Source organism: Melanerpes formicivorus, unplaced genomic scaffold (assembly GCF_026170545.1).
Source record: "Melanerpes formicivorus ecotype bairdi unplaced genomic scaffold, bMelFor1.0.p_v2 SCAF_19, whole genome shotgun sequence".
NCBI lineage: Eukaryota > Metazoa > Chordata > Aves > Piciformes > Picidae > Melanerpes > Melanerpes formicivorus.
The window spans coordinates 1,449,699-1,471,944 of NW_027142371.1; the positions used below are offsets into that span (position 1 = coordinate 1,449,699).

The 22,246-nt window shown below is 45.7% G+C and overlaps 1 protein-coding gene across 7 annotated transcripts in view; it reads left to right on the plus strand.

Annotated features, from left to right (window-relative positions):
- ASIP (agouti signaling protein) overlaps positions 1–22,246 on the plus strand; it is a 54,677-nt gene that overhangs the window by 6,926 nt on the left and 25,505 nt on the right. For 2 of the 7 annotated variants that reach the window (XM_068149758.1, XM_068149761.1), the window contains exon 1: positions 13,329–13,461. The exons of 4 other annotated variants lie outside the window; for them this stretch is intronic. The gene's annotated coding sequence lies outside the window, so the exon portion shown is untranslated. Of the gene's footprint in view, positions 1–13,328; positions 13,462–13,560; positions 13,605–22,246 lie in introns of those variants that run through there. One more of the 7 variants, XM_068149757.1, reaches the window with a different exon arrangement.

Genomic DNA, 22,246 nt, shown 5'->3' on the forward strand with positions numbered 1-22,246 from the left:
GACAGTTTGTAGCACAAATTGGTACTTAAAACATTAAATATGTTCACTTTCTACATCCAGTTAAATTAGTTTGTGACACAAATTGAAGAGACTTAAAATAGTCACTGTTGAACTTTGTTCTATTCAGTTAAAGGAGTTTGTAACAGATTTAAGCTACTTAAAACGTTAAATAGTTCAATTATTTTTTTTTTATGCTCAATTCAATTCCTTTCAGCATATTTCAAAGTTTTATAGTCATTCAGTTAATTTCCTTTCTGCTTAGTTAAAGTATTTCTCTTCAGTTAAATTCCTTTCAGCATACATCAAATTTTTCTGTTAAGTTCCTTTCTGCTTCTAGGAATTGTTCACATGACTATGAATTAACTGCAGTTAAATTCCTTTCTGCTTGTGGATGAAGGGATAAGTGTTGCAAAAGGATAAGTGGCTGCACTTATGAAAGAACCATAAGGAAAGATGGCATTGACTTCTTTTGAATTCAGTTTCTCAGTCAATCCTTTTGGCTTGCGTTGCTCCCATCCAAAAGCTCCAAGGGAGGGCCACAAGGATGATTAGGGGACTGCAGCACTGCCTGGGGAGGAGAGGCTGAGGGACCTGGGGGCTGTTTAGTCTGGAAAAGACTTAGGGGGGGATTTAATAAATGTTTATCAATACCTGAGGGCTGGGGGTCAGGAGGGAGGAGACAGGGACAGGCTCTGCTCAGCTGCACTCTGGGATAGGCCAAGGAGCAATGGATGTAAGCGGCAGCACAGGAAGTTCCACCTCAACACAAAGGAGAACTTACCTTGACTGTGAGGGTCCCAGAGCACTGGAACAGGCTGCCCAGAGAGGTTGTGGAGTCTCCTTCTCTGGAGCCTTTCAAGGCCTGTCTGGATGTGTTCCTGTGTGACCTGAGCTAGATTGCATGGTCCTGCTCTGGCAGGGGGGTTGGACTGGATGATCTCTTTGGCTCCCTTCCAACCCCTGACATCCTTTGATCCTGTGAAAAGCTTTGACACTCAATGTTTCTACAGTCAGCTTATTATCTTTCTCTTCTCAGGGAAATAAATCAGTCATGTTTCAGTGCCAAATTGTATCCTAGGTTGGCCACCATGCTTTGAAAATTATGGAAGAGGTAAAGCTGAAAGGCTTTGGATGGTGGTGAGAGTGGAGGACAACCCCAAGATAGGTATTTCCTAGCAATGAAAAGGATCTGTGCTAAGAGTGACCATAGCACAGCAATGTGTGGGGAGAGGGGGTTGGGGAGAGGAGTATGGTGCCTAAACACAGCAGCAAATCCACTACTAACCCTCAGCCATGTGTGGATGCTACACCTTTTGGCTGTCTCCAGGGCGATAGCTCTCCTTGGCGTCTCGGGTTTGAGGGTGAACCCTTAAACACCAAACATCTCCAGCCTAAAGATGGCATCTTCTGAACTGAGGTGGGATGATTCTCCCAAAGTGTAGTGCAACTATGGATCACATTTTACTCTGAAATCATGAATCAGATTGATTTCACTTCCATCGATCCCCCGTGTTAAGCTGCGGTTCCTCTGAGTGTTCTCCACAGAGCATCTCCCTTCCCCACTACTCACTACAGACAAATGTTGCTTTCACAGCATTGCAACTCTGCAGCAGGACTAGCAGCAAGAGAAATCACAGAATCAGCTAGGTTGGAAAAGACCTCAGAGATCACCAAGTCCAACCTATTACCTAACACCTGACACCTCCTGACAACCATGGCTCCATGGCTCCAGTGCCACATCCAAGCCTTTTTTTTAACACCTCCAGGGATAGGGACTCCACCACCTCCCTGGGCAGCACATCCCAATGACCAATCTCTCTTGATGGGAAGAACTTTCTCCTCACCTCCAGCCTATACATTCCCTGGCACAGCTTGAGACTGTGTCCTCTTCTTCTGGTGCTGGCTGCCTGGGAGAAGAGACCAACCCCCATCTCGCTACAACCTCCCTTCAGGGAGTTGGAGAGAGCAAGAAGGTCTCCCCTGAGCCTCCTCTTCTCCAGGCTAAGCAACCCCAGCTCCCTCAGCCTCTCCTCCCAGGGCTGTGCTCAAGGCCTCTCCCCAGCCTCATTGCCCTTCTCTGGACACTTTCAAGTCTCTCAATGTCCTTCTTAAACTGAGGAGCCCAGAACTGGACACAGAATAATTGAAATAACAGAGAATCATGGAATGCTTGGGGTTGGAATGAACCTACAAGGGTTGTCTACTCCACAGCCCCCTCCCCTGCAGTGAGCAGGGAATCTTAATCTGCCTGCCACTACTTTCTTGCAAAGCCAGGTGTGCACAAAGTGGTATTTCTCAGGGTTCTGTTAGGCCTGTTCCCATACAGAAGCAAGAACTAGCTGAGGTATAATCTCTTTAAATAAGTGATCTGTGTTCAGAAGGGTTCAGAACCTCTTCTTTGTGGAATGAGAGCCCTCCCTGAAAGCTGATAGCCCTTCTGCACAGGAATTGTTGTGCTGCAGATTGTATTGTTCAGGCATTCTGGTTTTAGTGATTGGTATCCATTTTGTCATGTATGGGCAAAGATTTTCTTGCCTGAAATACTCTCTTCCCCTTTCAACATGTGGTGTATGAGCTGCAGGTTTCCCCTCGGGGGATGCTTCTATTAAAAGGCTGTTGATAGTCGCCAGTTATTTTGTAAGCACCTGCCTGGACACTTCACTGACTTCAACTGATTCAGAAAGCTCAGAAGAGTCTCCAAGCACACACACAGAGGAAAATATGATGTTGCTCAGACAGATTTTCCCATCCTTACACTGTGCTGCTGCCCACAGACTCCTCATTACTCTTAGAAGTGAGCAACACCTTCATTCCATGAGGGTCCCCTCAGATTGTCCTACCAGCAGATATGTTTAGATCACCTGCAGGAATTAGTGTGTCACAGAAGCAGAGAACCTTCTTCTTTGGAGCAAAACTAGAAATGGGGAGATTCAGATTGGATGTTAGGAAGAGGGGGAGGTAATTCTCCCCCTCTGCTCCACTCTGCTGAGACCGCAGCTGGAGCTCTGGGTCCGGTTCTGGAGCCTCTGTGACAGGAAGGATCTGGAGGTGCTGGAAGGTGTCCAGAGAAGGGCTACGAGGAGGAGCAGAGGGCTGGAGCTGCTCTGCTCTGGAGACAGCCTGAGAGAGTTGGGGTTGTGCAGTCTGGAGAGGAAAGGTCTCCGAGGAGACCTTCTTGTGGCCTTCCAGGATCTGCAGGGGGCTACAAGAAAGCTGGAAAGGGACTTTTGAGGGTGTCAGGGAGTGACAGAACTGGGGGGAATGGAGTAAAACTAGAAGTGGGTAGATTCAGATTGGATGTGAGGAAGAAGTTGTTCCCCATGAGGGTGGTGAGAGCCTGGCACAGGTTGCCCAGGGAGGTGGTGGAAGCCTCATGCCTGGAGGTGTTTGCAGCCAGGCTGGATGTGGCTGTGAGCAACCTGCTGTAGTGTGAGGTGTCCCTGCCCATGGCAGAGGGGTTGGAACAGGATGATCCTTGAGGTCCCTTCCAGCCCTGACAATTCAATGATTCTCTGAATGCCACTGATAGTCCTGCACAATACCAGTGTCTTTGATTTAAGCTGGGCTTCCAACTTCTTCATTGTTTCATTCCAACTTCATTCATGCAGCAGAGAAAGGGTCTCAGAATAGCTAATTCCCAGTGAAAGCATTTGCAACTGAGAGGAAAAATAAATGAATAAATCAGAAATGTTCTTTTCTTCCCCCATCCAAATACAGTGCAACAAAGATAGATCAGGCTGCTTTCTGTCACACAAACATAACTTCAAAGTCAAAGAGATGTTGCTGAGCTGAGCCTGGCATCACGCATCTCACATCCATGAAAGACATCAAATCTGATTTAAAAGCAGTAGGAGACAGCTGGAAAATACAATCTGAAACTATCCCCAGGCTATCCAGTGAGCTGTGCAGATGATGGATGAACTCTGATTCTTGTCTGAGTGACAAAGCAGACCACATGTGTCTCCAGATCCTTATGGGAGCAGGAGAGAAACTCCTTGTCTGGTCCCAGTCCTGATGCAATTACAAACTGCAGAAAGGTGTGCACGTTGGGAGGGCACCAGGCTGAGGAAGAGGGAAGGCACAGAGGAGTCAGGGTGTCACCCAACATTGCATGTTGGGGCAAGAAGCAGTGCTGAAGACTATAGTGAAGGAGTCTCCTGGTCTGAGCTAGAGCAGAAGCAGTTCTTTGTTCAGTGCTGTGGCTTCCCAGCTCAGTCTCTGCTCAGTGAGCACCTTCTGAACTTCAGGGCAGGTTTGCACAGCCAAGAGCTGCTCTGAGCAGCAAGAACACTGCTTGGCAGATACCACTAAAGACTCTGGCCTGGATTTGGTCCTGTGCAGACCAAGGACATGGATGTATTTTGTGCCCCACCGTTGGGGTGATTGGACGTGGCACTTGGTGCCATGGTCTAGTCATGGGGTCTGTGTTGATAGGTTGGACTCAATGATCCTTGAGGTCCCTTCCAACCTAAGTTATACTGTGAGACTGTGATACTGTGAGTGAAAGGATCTTAAGTGGGGAGGAGTGGACAGGACAGGTGATCCAAGCCTGACCAGCAAGGGATTCCATTCCTTGGCTGTCACATTCAGCATAAAGCTGAGGGATTACAAGGGGCAGACCTCTCCTTCCATGGGTGGCATCCAAGGAGGACAATGTTCTTCTGCCCTTCATCCCGATCTGTGTACCCCTGAATTCAGTTCCCAACACCCAGTTCCCTTCTCCCATTGAGTCCAGCCTGGAAATTTCCAGGTGCCTGCCTTGCATCATCAGGGGTGGTATGATCATTACTGGGGGAGAGCAGTATTTAGGGTTTATATAGTTCATTATTTTCTTATCAATATTGTTCTCCTTTCCTTTGTGTGTTACTGTTTCCTTAAAGCTGGTTTGGGGGGGTGGGTGGGAGGTGAAGGAAGTGGTTCTCAGTATCTCTCCCTTATTCCCTTTCCCTTCCCCTTTGGGAAGCAAGAGGGATTCAGAGAGCATCTGTCATTCATTTGGTGGCCAGCCCAGCCTCAACCCATGACAGGGAGGCAGATGAAATTATGAGAAGATGGAGCAGATGATGAAACGGGGGGGGGGGGACTGACAGAGAGCAAAAATGCATAGATGATGATAATAATAATAGAAATAAAGTGGGTAAAGGAAAGACAGAAAAGAGAGCCTGAAAATATAACAAAGAGAGGAAAGGGAAACAGTTGGACAGAAATAAAAAGAAATGTGGGGAAACAAATGTCATAGGGAAGTATATTCATGAGAGAGTGCAGGGAATAAGCAGGAGGGAAAACTGAAATGGAGCAACTATGGAAAGAGGGAGGAGATAAGGGAGGGAAAAAGGCAAAAGGCAAAATTCAGTATGCTTGGGGAGGCTGTTTTGTAAACTTGCAGCAATAGGAAATGGAATGAGCCATAAGGGAAGAAAATGGAACTCCCTGACATCAGAGAAGGCAAAGGCATCCCAGTTTTTTTCTCACAATGGCTGGTACTGGGAATGCAAACCAGGCCTCCTACATCAGGTCTGACAACCTAAATTATCCTCCCCAGTGTCAGCTGAGTCTCATTTCAAAGCAGCCCAGAACAAATCCCTGGGATTTCTCTCCTTCTCAAATGGCAATTCTTTACATCCCCTCAACGTCTACAATACAACAAGACCTGAATTCGGTGCCTGTGGGCCGGAAGAGAAGCTAAGAGCAAACTTTGGTTCTGGCTCAGATAATATCAGTGTCTGGGGAAAAAAACAGATTTTCCTTCAAGGGCAACTTAGAGCCAGTTATTTATATTTGGCATGGAAACACAGCTCAAACCAGAACATACTGATTTGTGAGTTTGGAGATGGAGTATCACAGGGTCACAGAATCACAGCAGCATTCCGGCTGGGAAAGATCCCTGGGATCACCAAGTCATAACCCTGCTCTGCAAGGGGCACCCCTAAACCATAGCCCCAAGCACCACCTCCAAACCACATCCAGGGTTGGGGAATCCACCACCTCCCTGGGCAGCCTGTGCCAGCGCCTGACCACTCTTGCCATGAAAAAAGCTTCTCCCAATGTCCAGTCTAAACCTCCCCAATTGCAGTCTGAAGCCATTCCCTCTTGTTCCATCACTAATTACCTGGGAGAGGAGAGCAGCACCAACCTCTCCACAGCCTCCTTTCAGGCAGCTGCAGACAGCAATGAGGTCTCCCCTCAGCCTCCTCTGTTTCACACTAACCATCCCCAGCTCCTTCAGTTGCTCTTCACCAGATTGCTTCTCCAGGCCCTTCCCAGCTTCCTTGCCCTCCTCTGCCCTGGCTCCAGCACCTCCACATCTCTCTTGGACTGAGGTGCCCAAAACTGGACACAACACTCCAGGTGTGGCCTCCCCAGAGCTGAGTGCCAGGGGACAATCCCCCTCCCTGCTCCTGCTGGACACAGCATTGCTGATCCCAGCCAGGAGGCCTTTGGCTTTCTTGGCCACCTGGGCACTGCTGGCTCCTCTTCAGCTGCTTGTCCATCAGCACCCCCAGGCCCCCTTCTGCCAGGCAGTTTCCAGCCACACTGCCCCAGGCCTGGAGCCTTGCTTGGGGTTGTGGTGCCCCAAGTGCAGGACCTGGCACTTGGCCTTGTGGAAGCTCCTCCTGGTACCATTGGCCATGGATCCAATCTATCCAAGTCCCTCTGCAGAGGCTCTCTACTCTGGTGCAGATCAACACTGCCACCCAGCTTGGTGTTATCTTCAAACTCACTGTGTCACTTTCTGTGTCTCCATCAGGGCCATTAACTATGATGTTAAACAGATGTGGTCCCAACACTGAGTAAGGACAGCATCTGCAAAGCAAAGGGAAATACTGATGCTGCAGATACCAGCAAGCAAAGTTTTGTCATTATAAAGGGTGTTTTTTTCTCTCTTGGAGAATTTGGTGGCTGCTGGAGTTTTTCATGTGACAAATATCAATGTCAACAACTGAGAACATTCCAACCCCCTCAGATTCTAACACTAACTGTGCTACTTCAGACGTAACCACACAGCAAAAGTGCAGCAGCATGAGCAGAGAACAAGGGGGAAATGTCTGTCCCTTCCAAAGCCTCAGAAACAGTTAGTGTGCATGCAAGCCTGTCTTCCTCCCTCTGCTCCAGGTTTCTTCTCAGACCTGCTTTAAGAAGCCACTCAGAGCACCACAGAGTCCTTTTTGCTCATCATGTCTGTCTCCATCTGGTCCCCCAAACATTGCTTCTCAAGCATCTCAAGCATGTTCAGGTAGCTCAAACAAGACAATATTTTGCCCACATTTCTGGCTGCTGCACAAATGGAATCATAGAACTGTCAGGGCTGGAAGGGAGCTCAAGGCTCAGCCAGTTCCAATCCCCGTGTCATGGGCAGGGACACCTCACACTACAGCAGGTTGCTCACAGCCACATCCAGCCTGGCTGCAAACACCTCCAGGCAGGAGGCTTCCACCACCTCCCTGGGCAACCTGTGCCAGGCTCTCACCACCCTCATGGGCAACAACTTCTTCCTAACATCCAATCTCAATCTCCCCATTTCTAGTTTTACTCCATCCCCCCCAGTCCTATCACTCCCTGACACCCTCAAAAGTCCCTCCCCAGCTTTCTTGGAGCCCCCTACAGATCCTGGAAGGCCACAATTAGGTCTCCTCAGAGCCTTCTCTTCTCCAGACTGCACAACCCCAACTCTCTCAGTCTGTCCTCACAGCAGAGCAGCTCCAGCCCTCTGCTCATCCTCCTGGCCCTTCTCTGGACACCTTCCAGCACCTCCAGATCCTTCCTGGCACAGAGGCTCCAGAACTGGCCCCAGAGCTCCAGCTGTGGTCTCAGCAGAGTGGAGCAGAGAGGGAGAATCCCCTCCCTCAACCTGAATTGCTGCTTTACGAGTTTGGTAGAACTTCTGTTCCAGGAGCTCAGTTGGGCTTCTGTCTCTGCAAAAAATAGAAATAAAAATGACCTTGCCCTAGGGCAGTGCTGAAGCCCACGGCCACTTGGGGCTGTTGGAATAACTGCACTCATTCTAAGAGATGACCTACATGCTCACTTGAAAGTGTTTGGACAAATTGAAGTTGAGGCAGAGGAAGTTCCATGGAAACATGAAGAATTTTTATTTCCCCTGTGAGGGTGACAGAGTCCTGGCACAGGCTGCCCAGGGGGATTGTGGAGTCTCCCTCTCTGGAGAGATTCAAGACCTGCCTGGATGTGTTCCTGTGTGATCTGCTCCAGGTGACCCTGCTCTGGCAGGGGGGTTGGACTGGATGAGCTTTGGAGGTCCCTTCCAGCTCCTAAGACCTTATTGCTGTCTACAACTACCTGAAGGGAGGTTGTAGCCAGGTGGGGGTTGGGCTCTTCTCCCAGGCACCCAGCACCAGAACAAGAGGACACAGTCTCAAGCTGTGCCAGGGGAGGTTTAGGCTGGAGGTGAGGAGAAGAAGTCTCTTCCAACCTTAGTGATACTGAATGAGTACTGAAAGTTCTTCACTGAGAGAGTTGTTAGCCACTGGAATGTGCTGCCCAGGGAGGTGGTGGAGTCCCCATCCCTGGAGGTGTTCAAGAGGGGATTGGATGTGGCACTTGGTGCCATGGTTTAGTTGTGAGGAGGTATTGGATGACAGGTTGGACTTGATGATCTCTCTGGGTTTTTTCCAACCTTATTGATTCTATGATTCTATGATTCTGTGAAGAGAGCATCAATCCTCCTAGGTTTAGTTCTGTTTGTGCATCCTGGAGCTCTCTTCACTGAGAGAGTTGTCAGCCATTGGAATGTGCTGCCCAGGGAGGTGGTGGAGTCACCGATTGGATGTGGCACTTGGTGCCATGGTTTAGTCATGAGGTCTGTGGTGACTGTGGACTTAATGATCTTTGAGGTCTCTTCCAACCTTGGTGATTCTGTGACTCTGTGAAACTCACTCATTTAATAGATTACCTACACACCTCACCTGCTTTTTTTATTCTCAAAGCCTTCCTAGTCATACTTCTGTCAAATCCTTTCTTAAATGGCATGGCCCTGGGCTGTTTGTTGTTCTGTTCCACTGAGGAAGAGAAGAACTGAAGCTGTAAGACTGGAAAGGGAAAACCTCAGTACAAAAATGAGGAAAATAGTTTTTAATGGAGGAAAGAGAAGAAAAATAAATAATTAGATAGATATAGAGATAGAGATACATAGATATAGATATATAGAGGTAGGTAGAGGTAAGAGAGAGAGATATAGAGATGATAGAGATAGAGATGATGATAGAGATAGAGATAGAGATAGAGATAGAGATAGAGATAGAGATAGAGATAGAGATGATAGATAGAGATAGAGATGAGATAGAGATAGAGATAGAGATAGAGATAGAGATAGAGATAGAGATAGAGATAGAGATAGAGATAGAGATAGAGATAGAGATAGAGATAGAGATAGAGATAGAGATAGAGATAGAGGTAGAGGTAGAAATAGATAGAGATGGAGATAGAGATGAGAGAGAGAGAGATGAGAGAGAAAGAGATATGGAGATAGAGGTATAGAGATAGAGGTAGAGGTAGAGGTAGATAGAGATAGAGATAGAGATAGAGATAGAGATAGAGATAGAGATAGAGATAGAGATAGAGGTAGAGATAGAGAGATGATAGAGATAGAGATAGAGATAGAGATAGAGATAGAGATAGAGATAGAGATAGAGATAGAGATAGAGATGATAGAGATAGATAGAGATGAGAGAGAGAGAGATGGAGATAGAGATAGAGGTAGAGGTAGAGGTAGATAGAGAGAGATAGAGATAGAGATAGAGATGATAGAGATAGAGATGATAGAGATGGAGATGGAGATGGAGATGGAGATGGAGATGGAGATGGAGATGGAGATGGAGATGGAGATGATGGAGGTGGAGATGATGGAGGTGGAGATGGAGGTGGAGATGGAGGTGGAGATGGAGAGAGATAGAGATAGAGATAGAGATGATAGAGATAGAGATGATAGAGATGGAGATGGAGATGGAGATGGAGATGGAGATGGAGATGGAGATGGAGGTGGAGGTGGAGGTGGAGGTGGAGGTGGAGGTGGAGGTGGAGAGAGATAGAGATAGAGATGATAGAGATAGAGATGATAGAGATAGAGATGATAGAGATAGAGATGATAGAGAGAGAGCAACAGATAGAGAGATATAGAGAGATAGAAAGAGATAGAGATAGAGGTAGATAGAGATAGAGATAGAGATGATAGAGATAGAGATAGAGATAGAGATAGAGATAGAGATAGAGATAGAGATAGAGATAGAGATAGAGATAGAGATAGAGATAGAGATAGAGATGATAGAGATGAGAGAGACAGAGACAGAGAGAGAGAGAGAGAGAGAGAGAGAGAGATGATAGAGATAGAGATAGAGATAATGATGATAGAGATAATGATGATAGAGATAGAGATCATAGAAATCATAGAGATCTAGCTACACAATCCTGTCAGCAAGAGATGTTTCCTAGGAAAATCAGCCATGGCAGACAATCAGGACAGTCGCTGGGGCACAGTATTTTGATCCGAGCAAACTGATGTCTTCAGCCTGTGAGGAGCTGGAGTCATTTCCTAGAAATGAATGGTCTGCAGTGGCTCAGTTCCCTCGCCGAAGGAATCTGTGGATGAGGCAGATGAAAGCTGAAAGCCTTTTCCAAGGTGGCAAGGAGTAAGCTGCATTCTAGACAGCACACCAAAACAGCTAACAGCAATAAACAGCTACTTTGCAGCCCATTAGTGCCTTAAATCAGAAGGGGTAAAACAAAAAAGACCCAAAAAAAAAAGACAAAACTGGTTAGCTGGGCTTGAGATGCTCACAAAATCCTCTAATATGTGGCTTGTGAGGAGCAGCTCCAGGTCTAAAGCAGCAATTCCCATGGTCCCCACACTTGGCAAACGTTTCAAGTCCCTTCCAGCCAGCTCATGAATGACCTTAGCATCATCTTCCTCACCTAAGCCACCACATTTTGGGATGCCTGCCAAAAAAAAAAAGCAATCCTTTAAAACTGACTTCCCAAAAGAGCTTCATTTGTCCTTTTTTCCCAACCCAGGAACAGCCTCAGTGAGCTCCTAGGGGGCACACTAAAATAAAAATCAATCTCTGTCTAACCAGATTTGCTAATCACACAGACAAACACACAGGGGCAGCAGCTCTGCTTTGTACCAGGGATTTCCCCCACCCCACCCCACCCCTTCTCCAACATCTTTATTTCATACAACTGCTGTTGAGAACTTTTAAGTCAAAAGATTTCATCATTCAGTTTCAAAAACCCCACTGATGTGTTGTCATCGATTTCAATCTGAACCTTTCCATGCCCTTGGCTGCAGACACAAGCCCTCGTCAGCGGCTAAAGAGCTTAACCATTACTAATTGCCGTCTAACTCAGCACAGAACTTAAACCAAGTAGGTATGAACCCCCTTCCTCCCCCCTCTTCGTGGCACACATGACATGCACATGGCTTTGCAACCATCCAAAAGCATTAATGTACCATTGAAATGTGTAATGAAACCTTTGGAATTATAAAGGGACGTGTGATATGGCCACGCTTGGGGGTTCGGACACGCAGGGGGGAAAAAAAAGGCTTTTCCTCCTCTATGTTGTCACTTTTAGTCACCCCACAAATCTGTCTCACTGGAGTGGAGTCGATCAGTGCCAGAACTCTGATGTTCCCATGCTTAGGAACCCACTGAGGAGATTCTCATGCCCGTGCCCACCATTGATAATGATCCATCCAGGAACCAGGACTGCCAGATATGCAGCCCTGCAGAAACGAGCCCTGAACGAGTATCGCAGAGCACAACAGATTTCTTTCCCTTTTAATCAGCAGGTCTCTGCCCTTGCTCCCCTGCTATGCACCTTTTTTCCCCTCTCTACCTCAGCGAGAGGAAACAAGCAGCTGCATCAGTTGAAAATGCAGCTTGAAGACTGCAGGATCAAGCCTGTCCTTACGGTTCTCAAGGGCTGAGATAAAAGGAAGGGGTCGAGGGTCAAGTTTCCAGCAGAATTCTTCAGAGCAGCAGCGAAATCGGGGGGGGGGGGGGGGCGGGAGAAAAAGAAAAAGATAGAAGAAGAGAAAGAAAGAAGTGAAAGAGAAAGAAAAAAGAGAAAAGAAAAAGAGAAAAGAGAAAGAAATAGAAGAAAAAGAAAGAGAAAAAGAAAGAGAAAAAAGAAAGAGAAAAGAAAGAGAAAAAGAAAGAGAAAAAGAAAGAGAAAAAAAAGAAAGAAAAAGAAAGAAAAAGAAAGAAAAAAAAAAGAAAAAAAGAAAAAAAAAGAAAAAGAAGAAAAAGAAAAAGAAAAAGAAAAAGAAAAAGAAAAAAGAAAAAGAAAAAGAAAAAGAAAAAGAAAAAGAAAAAGAAAAAGAAAAAGAAAAAGAAAAAGAAAAAGAAAAAGAAAAAGAAAAAGAAAAAGAAAAAGAAAAAGAAAAAGAAAAAGAAAAAGAAAAAGAAGAAAAATAAAATGAAGAAGAAAAAGAAGAAGAAAAAGGAAAAGAAGAATAAGAAAGAGAAAAAGAAGAAAAAGAAAAAGAAGAAAAAGAAAAAGAAGAAAAAGAAAAAGAAGAAAAATAAAAAGAAGAAAAAGAAAAAGAAGAAAAATAAAATGAAGAAGAAAAAAAAGAAAAAGAAGAAAAAGAAGAAGAAAAATAAAATGAAGAAGAAAAAGAAGAAGAAAAAGGAAAAGAAGAAGAAAAAGAAGAAGAAAAAGAAAAAAGAAAAATAAGAAAAAAAAGAAGAAAAATAAAATGAAGAAGAAAAAGAAGAAGAAAAAGGAAAAGAAGAGGAAAAAGAAGAAAGAGAAAAAGAAGAAAAAGAAGAAGAAAAAGAAGAAGAAAAAGAAAAAGAAAAAGAAGAAGAAAAAGAAGAAGAAAAAGAAAAAGAAAAAGAAAAAGAAAAAGAAAAAGAAAAAGAAAAAGAAAAAGAAAAAGAAAAAGAAAAAGAAAAAGAAAAAGAAAAAGAAAAAGAAAAAGAAAAAAGGAAAATAAGAAAAAGAAGAAGAAAAATAAAATGAAGAAGAAAAAGAAGAAAAAGGAAAAAAGAAGAAGAAAGAGAAGAAAGAGAAAAAGAAGAAAAAGGAAAAAAAAAAAAAGAAAAAAAAAATAAGATAAAAAGAAAATATAAAATAAGAAAAGAAAAAAGGGGGGGAAGGGGAAAAGGGAAAATAAAAAAGGAGGCAAGGAAAATAGAAATAGGGAAATAAAAGAAGGGGAAAACAAAAAGGAAAGAAAAAATAAGAAGAAAAAAGGAAAAAGTGACACTGAGCAAAAGCAGAAATGGAAGTAGAGAAGAGCAGATTGCTCATCCTCGTTTGAACTTTGTCAGCTAAAATTCAGTAAAGCCTTCAGCGTAGCTTTCGTGAGGAGGTGATGGTTTTAAAAGCAGGCTGCTGAGCCACCAAACGGGAGCACAACCAGCTCCAAAAGCTTCTCCTCTGCCGGTCAGCAGAGCAAGGGAGCGCAGGGCCTGATGCATAGGACAGAAGCACTCTCCTTCGGTAGGTCCAAAACCTTGAACCTCTTCTACGGGGCACTGAACTCTCCTTGCTCGGAGTGAAGGGCTCACGTTTTCCTGCGAGGTGGCACTGGAGATGTTTGCCTTTCCGATCAGTCCTGCAAATCGATCTCACTGCTCTGGCAAGTAGGAAAACCTGAAACCTCTCTCGACTTTGGTAGTTTGCTTCTTTTTTTTTGGGGTGGGGGGGGAGCTCTTTTTGCATCGATTTGCTCCAGATTTCTCTTTGACTTCGGATATTTCCTTTTCAGCACTGCCCATCCTTTTAGATCATTTCAGGTCTGTTGGAGGAATCTGGGTCTTGAATTACTCTTTTTTTTTTTCGTTTTTAATGTATTTTGTTAGAATTCGTTTGTTTTATTTATTGATTTCGTTTTATTTTTATTTCTTTTTAGTTTAGTTTAGTTCAGTTTAGTTTAGTTCAGTTACTTCATTTATTCGATTTTCGCACTGTATTCCACTTCATTTTCATGGCAAACGTCGCTCTTTACTTTAATCTACTCGGAGCTAAGTGGTTTGTTTGCTTTTTACTACTCCTGAGACCATTTCAAATGTTCTCCCGGCTCTACCCCTCTTTTCCTGCCTGATTTTAATGTTAACAAAACACATTTTCCTAAACTGGTTTGTTTGGGTTAATTTTTTTTCTCCCCCCTCCTTTCCACTGCTTCCATTCATTTGCTGAATGAATTTCTTTCCCCATCTAACCGCAGGAAATAAAATCACTGTATAATAACAGAAACAAAACCTTGCTTTCCCTGAAGCTTTTGTAACTCCTGACGAATCTGAAGGCTTTACCTTCTGTTTGCTTTGGCAGTGGTAATATTTCTCTTCAAGCTTCACGCTGGAGTTCTTTTGCTGATCTGCCCTCTGCGTTCCCTCTCTAGCACATTACAAAACACACATCCAGATGCCTCAGCCTCCACCAGCGTTCAGAATGTGGTATCATTTTGGGGCAGGTTTAGCATGGAACAGCTGCTTGACCTAATTAAGGAGGTGTGAAATGCGCCTATCGGTCCGGATCGCCGTCTCCAATGGCAGCATTTCTCTTCCAAACTTGAGTTTCGGCAGCATCATCGATTTTAGAATGACTAAAGGCACTAGAAAAAAAAAAAAACGAGTAATAAAATTGTTCATCGAACAATAAAATCCTTTCATTGGGAGCAATAAAATTGTTCAGTGAACAATAAAACTGTTTCATGGTGAACAATAAAATTGCTCCCTTTATGACATTAGTTATTTTCCTAAGTGGTGCGTTTCGGACTGGGTTTTACCTCCCTTTTTCCCCCTACTTCATGTCTCCCCGGTTCTTACGCAGCTCCTTTTTGACGCTTGCGATCTTCAGCAACAGGACGAAGGCAAAGGACAGCTCATTGTGTTTGAAAAGTACCTTTGTTGCTCTGCTGCCCTTTCCATAGCTTGTGGGCATTCTCCTCAACATCACAAACCATTCAGGGTAAGACTTGAAGGGTTCTTCCGAAGCTTTATCGGATTTTGGAGCCTCCCCCACCCATCCACTTACGTGCGCTTTGTTTGGGTTCTTTTCTGCTTCTCCATCTTAGCACTTTGGGCAGTTTTAGTCACAGCCTCTCTCAGAAAGCTCTTTTGAGGCTCTTAGGGTCGGGAGGGGGAATTTTTATCGTTGTTTCAGGTGGGTTTTGTTAGTGGGGCTTAACAGAACGTGTCTCTTGCTCGGCTTTCCCACCATCTGCACCCTGCCCTGTGCATGCCCACACGTTGCAGGAAAAGGATCATTTTTTCCTCCAGTGAGTCAGGCCCAGGAAGATTTTACAAGGATTCTAGATCAAGGCAGGGAAGAGAAGCCTTGTACGTGGGTGGGGGGAAAAAACCAGAAGGGCAATTTACTGAAAACTGAGGAAGAATTTCACCAGTTCCAGTGTAGCTTTTTATCTTTAGTCCTCTAATCTGCTGCCCATGAGCAGGCTCCTAAGGAAAAGCTTACACACGTGAATTAGACCCCAGGCAAAGACCTGCTAAAGCCCCTGCCTAGGCAGGTAGCACCTCGTTGATGCATTGTGCATGCTCATGCAGGATTCATATTGGCACAGAAGAGATGGAACATAAATTATTATTATTATTATTATTATTATTATTATTATTATTATTATTATTATTATTATTATTAATTGTTAATAATTGTTATTATTTATTATTATTATTGTGTCTGTTAGCATTATTATTTCGTTATCATTACTAGCACTGCTAGCATCATTACTGGAGGTGTTTAAGCCCAGGCTGGACGAGGCTCTGGCCAGGCTGATCTAGTGTGGGGTGTCCCTGCCCATGGCAGGGGGGTTGGAACTAGATGATCCTTGTGGTCCCTTCCAACCCTGAATGATACTATGATACTAATATCATTAGCATCATTATTAGCACCATTAGCATTACTGTCATCATTCTTAGCACCATTAGCATCATTATTAGCACCATTAGCGTCATTATTAGCACCGTTAGCATTACTGTCATCATTATTAGCATCATTAGCATGACTATCATCATACTAACGATGATAATCATAGAACTCAGAATTCCATGCTTCTGGATTCTGTGTTTATCACCATTATTATCGCCGTTATCGTTGTTATTTGAGTCCTAACATTTCTTAAACCCAGCAGATTCCCCAGCAAATCTCCCTGGCTTCTTGGATAGCAAATTTGGTTTGCTTAGGAAATTTGGGGGGTGTTTGGGGTTTTTTTTTTGCAAATCAATCTACTTCTCTTCAATCTTCCTTGACTCAGGTGGCTAAAAACACTCTATTTAATCTGGCAGAAATAGACTGAGGAGGAAGTAGAAGGCAGCCCTGATCAGCGCTCCGCTCAGGAAGCGCTCATTGCAGTTTGCGTTTACTTCTTTCTGCCTGGCTTAGGCCAGGGAATAAAAAAAAACCTCTGAGGTGCATTCTCCTACAAATCCTTAGGGAGACTTTATATTACTATCTGTTTGGTTAAGCATTTCAAATGCATTCAGCACGACTCTTCGGCAAAATACTCAGTACGCTTTCATCCCCTCAAGAGAAGTATCCCACTTAACAGCCTAAGCTGAATGTCCGCACAAAGCCCTGCTGCTACCTTTCCCGCAGAGCTCACTTTTCGGTGGATTTCGCCGTGTCTCTTCCAGAGGTGTCTCTAACTGTAGGAGAGCAAAGCAACCCTGAGCTAAGCCCTGCTCAGAGCAGCCGCAGGGCCGGGGTCGGTCCGCTGATGGCAGCAGGTTTGCGCTGTCAGGGGAGCTGCCTGGGGCGGTTGCGGCTGCGAGCAACACCCAAGCTTCAAATCCGCGGCAAGAGGTTTACTTAAAAATTAAAGAGATAACTGCTCCCACTATGATCTGCAACGACCCACAGGGAATCGTCAGGTGGAGGAGGATAAAATGAAAGCTCTCTGCTGAGCAGGTCGAGTTCGCTCCTGGGGTCTGTGAGAAACGAGGCAGGAAGAACCCATGCAGACGCCTGTCCGAGCCGTGCGGAATCTGCGAGGGGCTGATTTCCTACCCTGCTCTTTTTTACACGAGGTGGAAGAGAAGCAACTTTGGGCAGATCATCTGAAAGCACTTTGCAGTTCAGGGGAAACAGTGCATGAAAAAAAATAAGTACAGTACTGTTACTACATATTATAGATTAGAGAGAGAGGTAGATAGAGACTGAGGGAGGTAGAGAGGGAGAGGTAGATAGGTAGGTAGCTAGATAGAGGTAAATAGAGGTAGGCAGACAGAGAAGTAGGTAGGTAGGTAGGTAGGGGGAGAGAGAGGTAGGTAGGGGGAGAGAGAGGTAGGTAGGGGGAGAGAGAGGTAGGTAGGGGGAGAGAGAGGTAGGTAGATAAAGAAGTAGGTAGGTAGGTAGGTTAATAGAGAGAGAGGTAGATAGAGAGGTAGGTAGAGAAGTAGGTAGGTAGGTAGGTTGATAGAGAGGTAGATAGAGAGGTAGATAGAGAAGTAGGTAGGTAGGTAGGTAATAGATGGAGAGAGAGAGAGATGATAGATTGATTGATTGATTGATAGATATGCCTAAATAATACTAATATCTATGTTATTTAAGGATTCACCCTGAGCTTTTTCTCATTTGCTTGTTGAAGTCTAAAGCTTTCTAATATTTGGGAAGGGGCTGCTTTCAGTAGCTCTGACTCCAAACCTGGCACTCTGGAGATGAATATGATTTCATTTGCTAGAGCTGAAGAGGTTTCAGAGATCTGAGGGTTTAGAAGTGGGGGTGGAGGACAGGGTGGGGGGTGGGAAGAAGAAAGAAAAGCAACCAAGCAAACAAAAACCCCAACCAAACAAAAAAGAAACGAACAAACCACCCAAACGACCAACCAACAAAAACCAAAGCAATCAAACAAACAAACAAACAAAAAAGCCCAAAACAACCTAAAATCATAGCAAGAAAAAAAAAGGCAAAAAAAATAAACCCCAAACCAAAAATCAAAGAAACAAACAAAAAGCAACACAAAAACCAAACCAACCCAAACAAATTACAATAAACTAAAAAGAAAACCCCACCCAAAGAACAACACCAAATCAAACCAACGAAACAGAACACAGCAGCAAACCCAGGGCTGTTTGGAATAGGTAGGTGGAGAGGTCTCTCTCATTGGCAGGAAAATTGTCTTTGTGAGGCTGCAAAAGCAGCACTGGTGCCTCCAGGATGATCTGTGAGCGCTGTGCCCCCAGCACAGTGAGCGCTCGCACTCCTGCCACAGGCACGGAGGGTCGTGGGACCATGAATACAGCCCAAGGTCATTGGTTAGCACATTGTACAATGATGTCAGTCACTGCAGTTTGGCTTGGGATTTGCATTTCTTAATTAAAAGAAAAAGAGCAGGGAAATGGGGAGGAAAAAAACAGAATCATAGAATTGTCAGGGTTGGAAGGGAGCTCAAGGCTCAGCCGGTTCCAGCCCCCCTGCCATGGCCAGGGACACCTCACACTACAGCAGGTTGCTCACAGCCACATCCAGCCTGGCTGCAAACACCTCCAGGCAGGAGGCTTCCACCACCTCCCTGGGCAACCTGTGCCAGGCTCTCACCACCCTCATGGGCAACAACTTCTTCCTAACATCCAAGCTGAATCTCCCCACTTCTAGTTTTGCTCTATCCCCGCCCCCCCCCCCCCCCCCCCCCCCCGTCCTATCATTCCCTGACACCCTCAAAAGTCCCTCCCCAGCTTTCTTGGAGCCCCCTTCAGATCCTGGAAGGCCATAAGAAGGTCTCCTGGGAGCTTCTTCCTGATGTCTAATCTGCATCTCCCCTTCTCCAGCCTGCATCCATTCCCCCCCAGTCTTATCACTCCTTGACACCTTTAAAGTCCTTCACCAGCTTTCTGCAGTAAAAAACCCACCTGAGCCTTTGGAGGGACATTCTCAGTGTAATTGTTAGTGAGGCAGAATTGTCCTCATCTTAGAACTCTTTTAGACATGCCCTCTCATTATCCCTTGATCATCTTTCAAAGCCCTCCAACCACCTCACTTTCCTTCCAACCCTGCCAAGCATGTTCAGGAAGTGAGGCACTCCACAGCTTTCCTTGGTGTTCAAGAGACGGAGCTGTGAGAGCTCTTTTTTGAGCCAGACTTTCCCATTCCTTTCATCATTTGTAAGGCTTCCCAAACTCAGTTGGTGAGGTTCTTGCAGTGTCTTCCAGAAACAGCCAGGCCAGCCAGAGAACCAGGGAATTGTTCCAGTTGGAAAAGAGCCTTCAAGTCCCCAGATGAATCTTCTGCCTCCTGTTGAAGCCTGTTCTGTTTTCTCATCCAGGAATGCCATCAGCACTTTGCACAGCAGTGTTATGCTCTCAGCTCAATTGCACACAGCTCCCCAACCCCTTTTGGGGGTCACTGCTTTCCAGTACTTCTCATCTACAATAATCTCTTTGTTTGTTTCTTTCTTTCTTAGATGGCTGTCCCTCATTTGTTTTATTTTTCATTTTTCAAATGTGTGGTTTGGGGATGGGGTTGGAGGGCTGGGGGGCTGTTTGGTTTGGGGCTATTAGGAGTTTTGGGGGTTGGGCTTGGGGTTTGGTTTGGTTTGTTTAGTTTTGGGGGTGGGGTTTGGATATCATAGAATCAATAAGGTTGGAAAGGACCTCAGAGATCATCAAGTCCAACCTGTCACCCAACACCTCCTGACAGCTAAACCATGGCTCCAAGTGCCACATCCAATCCCCTCTTGAACACCTCCAGGGATGGGGACTCCAACACCTCCCTGGGCAGCACATTCCAATGCCTAACAACTCTCTCTGGGAAGAAATTTCTCCTCACTTCCAGCCTAAACCTCCCCTGGCACAGCTTGAGACTGTGTCCTCTTGTTCTGGTGCTGCTTGGCTGGGAGAAGAGACCAACCCCCACCTGGCTACAACCTCCCTTCAGGGAGTTGGAGAGCAAGAAGGTCTCCCCTGAGCCTCCTCTTCTCCAGGCTAAGCAACCCCAGCTCCCTCAGCCTCTCCTCACAGGGCTGTGCTCCAGACCCCTCCCCAGCCTCATTGCCCTTCTCTGGACACCTTCAAGTCTCTCAATGTCCTTCTTAAATTGAGGAGCCCAGAACTGGACACAGGACTCAAGGGGTGGCCTAACCAGTGCTGAGCACAGGGCACAATGACTTCCCTGCTCCTGCTGGCCACACTCTTCCTGATGCAGGCCAGGATGTCATTGGCCTTTTTGGCCACCTGGGCACACTGCTGGCTCATGTTCAGGCAGCTGTCAATCAGCACCCCCAGGTCCCTTTCTGCCTGGCTGCTCTCAGCCACTCTGACCCCAGCCTGTAGCACTGCCTGGGGCTGTTGTGGCCAAAGTGCAGAACCTGGCACTTGGACTTGCTAAATGCCATCCTGTTGGACTCTGCCCAACCCTTGGGTTGGTTGTTTGGTTTTTGTTGTGTTTCTAGGTTTGTTTTTTTTCTCTGGGTAGTTTATCAATTCCCAGGCTTCTACCTCCAGCCTTATTTCCCACTTATGGGCCACACATGGGTTTCCCTTTTTCCATGAAGAAAGCTGTGCCTCACAGCCAGCACTTTATAGAGACAGTCCAGACCCTCTCATTGATCTTGTGGAGATACCTAAACTTCTCCAACATCTTCCTTCCACATGATTCACACTACCTCAGTCACTGAAGCCAGGTTTTTAAGCACAATGCAATCCATCTGGCTCTTGTTTTCTAGTTCCTCATTTCTCGCAGCCCATGGAAAGTGCAACCAAGTGAGCTGCATCAAGGAACTGCCAATTTGAATGGCTCCAGCTGTTATTATGTGTCCATGCCACAGATAAGGTAACATGGCCTTGTCTGAGCATGGAAGGCAAGTTCAGAAACCTGTGTTTCTCCACACAGTCATCAGCAACCATGCCAGAAAGGTCTCTCTTCCCCTCCATTCAGCACTTTCTTGGCTGTGGCAAGCCAACACATGGCACCAATATGCATGAGGTGCCTTCCACCAGGAGTTATGTTTATTACCTGACAAGGACTAACACAAGGCAAAACTCTCAAGTTCAGGGTGTGAAGGCTATGGACAAGCAGGAGAGCAGGCTGGTTAGAAGTTTCATTACACCTGCAAAGAAAGCTATGGATGTGTGCCTGTGTAACCTGCCCTTGGTGACCCTGCTTGGGCAGGGAGGTTGTTCTCCGTGATCTCCAGAGGTACCTTCCAACCCTCACTGTTCTGTGGTTCTGTATTTTTCTTCTTCTTTAATTTAGCCCTTCACTCAGGGCCCCTTTGAGCTCCCTTTGGCAGGTCCTTCTGCCATCAATGACAGTGGTAAAACACTGCAACAGGTTGCCCAGGGATGTGGTTGAGGCCCCGTCCCTGAAGACACTCAAGACCAGATTCAGTGTGGCCCTGGGCAGCCTGATCTAGCTGGAGATGTCCCTGCTGATTGCAGGGCAGCTGGACCAGATGACCTTTGAAGGTGCCTTCCAACCCAATGCAACCTGTGAATCATCCAAAGGTGATTTCTTCTTTTTCCATGGCACCCAAGCAAAGCAGGGAGCCCCTGAGGGGGCATCCCCCAACTGTCCCCCTGCAGTTTGATCCCAGGTTACAGCTGCACCGTATCAAAGCTGACCTCAAGCACAAGCAGACAAACTGACAGCAAGGGGGAAGAGGCTGCAGACCTGGCTTGAGGCCCCAGCAGCCTCTCAGCCCATAACATCCTGGATTGATCACCAGGTCTGGTATCACAGCTGTGCCACATCCTCCTGGCGTGTACTGCACAGCAGGAAGCTCCAGCAGCACCACATCTCTCTTATTACTCACTTTGCTCTCCATCCACTGCAAATAGGTAGCAGGTGGCTTTACTTGCAGTCCTGTTACCTTCACTGTGGAAACTCTCCATCCTTTGACTTTCCACTAGATGGCTAAGATTAAGCAGCAGGAAAAGCCAGAGAGCTCTTTTACTTACCTTCTACCATCCAATACCATTTAACCCCTGTTCTTATTTATCACTTTGCCATTGCCACCAGGAGGATATGGGTTTTTTTTTCTTGTTGCTTGGTGGTGAATTTCTGAAGCTGCTCTCTCAGCCCCCACCAGCCACAGGTCAGATCCCTTGCAACTCACATCCCATTAAAACCAAAAGCAACTTCGCCCCACAGCTGCCTCCGTTGTAACATTAAAGCCAAACAGCTCCTGGATGCACAAGCAGAACAAAACCTAAGAGGACTGCTGCTCTCTTCACAGAATCATAGAATGATAGAATCAATAAGGTTGGAAAAAAAACCACAGAGATCATCAAGTCCAACCTGTCACCCAACACCTCCTGACAACTAAACCATG